This window comes from Grammomys surdaster, unplaced genomic scaffold, assembly GCF_004785775.1.
Source record: "Grammomys surdaster isolate TR1022 unplaced genomic scaffold, NIH_TR_1.0 125946, whole genome shotgun sequence".
Taxonomy (NCBI): domain Eukaryota; kingdom Metazoa; phylum Chordata; class Mammalia; order Rodentia; family Muridae; genus Grammomys; species Grammomys surdaster.
In genome coordinates, this window is record NW_021620768.1 from 1,322,289 (window position 1) to 1,326,400 (window position 4,112).

A 4,112-nucleotide genomic window follows, 5' to 3' on the forward strand; every position below is an offset into this window, starting at 1 on the left:
GAGAGAGAGAGAGAGAGAGAGAGAGAGAGAGAGAGAGAGAGAGAGAGAGAAACCACCACCACAACAACAACTCAGGGCTGGACATAGCTTTCCTAGTGCTAGAGTGCTTGCCTTTTGCCTTGTATGCACAAGGCCCTGGATCTCTAGTTCGGAGGACAGATCACAGAATTGGGGCTGGGGCTGTAGTTTAGTGACAAAGCATTTGCCTAGCATATGCAAGGCCCCAGGTTCCATCTCCACTACCACAAAAACCAAAGTGAACCCCACAAACTCATACGATGTTTGGCTTATGTACTAGTAAAACGATGTCTAGCTAGCTTCAGATGTAGCTGGGTCCAAAGCCTCAAAGACATCACCATCTCTCCTCATCCCTCTACCTTGCTCATCTCTGAGATATGTGCACTGGTCACTTTCAACCTTGTCACAAATCACTTTTCCCCAGTCAAAATGAGCTTCATATGCAACCAAGCTTACAAAGGTACAGCCTGAGACACACTGACAAGAGACACTCTCTACCTGGGTCCATCTCTTCATATTCTGAGCCTTGATAAGAGTCTGCTTAGACTGCAGGACCATCCTTGGACTAGTTGCTATCAGTGGGCTAGAGGTCAGCAATGAGTCAAGGTTGGGCCTTGAGTCACACACATTGCCAAGCACCAGGCGGGACCTTGATCATTCCTCAGAAACCCAAAGAGTTGGAAGGAATCGCTTCCATGAAGAAGGTCACTTATGATCCCAAAGTTCTAGTCCACAAAGCAGTGTTTATAGACACATGGCTCTTAGCAATACGAAACTTTCAGAAATGGATGGTTTAGAGCTGGGCCTGCTGGTGCTAGAGGTGGAAAAAGGAAGACCAGGAGTTTGAGGCCAGCCTAGGCTACATGACGCTCTGTCGGGACAAAACCAAACCAAATATGATGGATTCAGCTAAGCTTAATGATGCAAACCTGCATTTCCAGCATCGGGGAAGCTAAGACAGGAGGGATCATTTGCACGTCTGAGGCCAGCCTGGTTTAAATAGGGAAACTTTGGTTTGAAACAGACCAAAACAACAACAACAACAAAAAAAGTAAAGAAAGAGAGAGGAGAGACAAGTTGGTGCACACCTTTAATCCCAATTCTCAGGAGGCAGAGGCAGGTTGATCTCTGTGAGTTCAGGCCAGCAGTCTACAAAGGGAGTTCCAGGATAGCCAGGGCTACATAGAGAGACCTTGTCTCAAAACAATAAAATTTCCAAAATGAAAAAGGGTCAATGAGATAGCTGAATGGGTAAAAGCAATTCCCATGAAGACTTAATGACCCGAGTTTGATTCCTAGGACCCACAGTAGAAGGAGAACCAGCTCCTAAAAGTCATCCTCTGACCTTCACAAGTGCATGGCATGTACAACCCTCACTCACGCATCACACACCATAACAAGAAAATAAAACCACTTACTCGGACAGCACGAGTGCTAATACTGAAAAGGAGCATGTGGTATTTTTCAGAACACCAAAAGAATGTGTGTCTCTGCATGTGTGTGTGTGTGTGTGTGTGTTCTACTTCTCTAGTTCACGCTGCACAATTTTAGGGAAATCCTGCAAAACATAACTGTTATCACTTCAGTACTTGCCTGAAAAGTTAGCAAGGGTTTGGGGTGGATGTAGGCTACTGATAGAACACATGTTTAGCATGTACAAAGCCCGGAGTTTCATCACTTGTGCTCCAAACACAGAAACAAAATCAGATAAAATAACAAAACAAAAATTACCTTAGCTACTTCTTCATGTCCAAGATGAAATAGAAACTGGTATTCGATGACCTTTAAGTGGTCCCCTCCCATTCGCACTTAGCTCCCTCAAGGCTTGCTGCCTTCTCCACCTGTAGGCCCTCAGTGTGCCTCCCTTGCTTTGGCCCTGGGTAGTGCAGCAGCCCCTCTCTATCGGTATTCCATTTGATTGTCCATGGCTTCCTCTCCTAGAAGGTCAGAGTGAGTCAGGGTCAGGCTTTTAAAGGGGTTTGGGGTGTTTATTTGGCTGCTCGGAAGGACTTGGGTTAGAGAAATGAAAGCTATTGAAGACCAGGCAGGAGGCCAACATCTGGGCCCAAGGTAGAGAAAAGAATGGAGAATGTGGACTCGCTCTGCAGATGGGAGGAAGTGGGGGTGCTGTGTGCTGAGCAAGCTCTTGGGACACCTGACTCTGGTCTTTTCACAAATGAGGAAAAGTCTGTTGAGGGCTGGCTGAAAAAAAAAAAAAAAGGGTCTTTTTCCCACTGGTTTCTTGGAGTCCACAACTCAGCTTCAGGCCTTGCTTTCCTTGTTTCATCCTACCTTGTCTGTCCCCAGCCTTCAACATGGCCTCTACTCTGCCATGGTGTCCTGGGGTCTGGATCCATGGATTTGAGTTCCTTAATATGATTGTAGGCTTCTCAGAGTCAAGGACTCTCTGAGAGGTTTTGTCCCTCTGGCCCCTTCCCTGGGCTCTGTTCACAGCCTGGATGACAAGGGAAATTACAGCCCTGGTTGGAGTGATGAGATCAGGGTGTTCCCACCTGACTCAGCTATGAGAGAGCTCTCCAGCTTCCTGCTCTGCCACAGTGGCAGCACCAGCAGAGCCTCTTTCCCTACCTTACCTGAGTAAATCTTCCTTACTCAACAGGGCTGCTGGGAACTACGGCCTCTCAGGTCCCCCACCTACCACATCCCTGAGAATCTGTGTGGTCTCTGTAGGTAAAGCCTTCTCTCTCTGAAGCACACATTTCTAAGACCATAACCACAGGGAAGCCAAGCCTCCAATCCAGGAAGCCAAAGAGAGATGAAGCAGAGACAAGGCTAAGGGGCCCGTGTGAAGCGATGGCTGGGGTACTGCCAGGCACTGGCAGAGTCTAGCAATAGGGAGAAATGAAGACAACTCTTCCTACTCCTGCCCTCCAAGAGACAGGAGCTTTGAGTTAAGGGAAAGGCCCATTAAGAGCAAAACTTAGAGATTTTGGACACAGATGAAGAGACAAGGGAAGATTCAGGACAGGGCTTAGTGAACCTCTGAGGTCCCCAGTACCAGACATCAAGGTAGTTATTGCATGTGGGCACATATGTGCATGTACATACTAATGTACACACACACACATACCACCTAGAAGGAGAGCCAGAGAATGAGAAAGAGACAAAGAATAAGAGAGAAGGCTGGGCTGGGAGGTGGGGCTAGAGAGAGTCAGAGAAAGTAAGGAGATCTGGACCCAGAGGGCTGAAATCCTCTAAAGGGGTAGGGTGAGGGAAGAAAGGGCCAGGCCCTATGACCCCAGGGCCTGACAATGAGCTTATGGCCCTCTTCAGGCCAAGATGGATGGGACTGGATGCCAGGGCCTTTGTGGTGGAGAAGAAAGGAAGTTGCTCTAAGGAGGGCCTGAAGTGTGGGGGCAGGGGTGACCCCAACCCTTTTCTTCCCTGAAGGAACTTCAGTGTTGGAGAGAATTGGGGAATGGGCTGAGTCCAACCAGGCGTTTTTTCCAGGCTGGGCCATCTGCCCCACTTGAGTAGGACAGGGGACAGGGCAGAGAGTGTAACTAGAGAGAAAATGGTTGAGTTAGAAGTAAATGAGGACAAACAAGGCAGAGGAAGGCCCCTGCAGAGGCTACTGAAAATGTCCCCGGGACCAGCAAGAAAATGTCCCAGGGACCAGCAAGGGTACCCTGTCCAGGTCTTCCCACCTCTCCTTCTGGCCTCGAACTGCCCTCCTGACCTGGCTTCCTCTTGCCTTTTCCCTGTTGGCTCTGCTAGTCGAGAAACCAGTTCTGTTCCTGCCTGGATAAGGATCTTAGCAGGCTCTTACCAGGCCACTGCAGAAACCTGTCAGGTCAACAGCACCTGTGACAGCACCCACAGCTGTGAGAACACCCACCACACCTCCACCCAGGCCCCGTACCTCCTCCTTCAGCTGGCCACAGCCCCTTAGCCCTAGTGCCCTGCTTCAGGGTAAACCCTCTTCTCTAACTCCATGCCCCAGAAGTACCTCCACCTGACCTCTTTCTGGAACTCACATGCTCTTCAGAGCAGGTGGAAAAGGCAGAGCCCTCCCTTAGCTTTTTCTTGGGTGCCCAGAAGCCAGGAACAGCACCCACTTCTCCTCAGCTGCC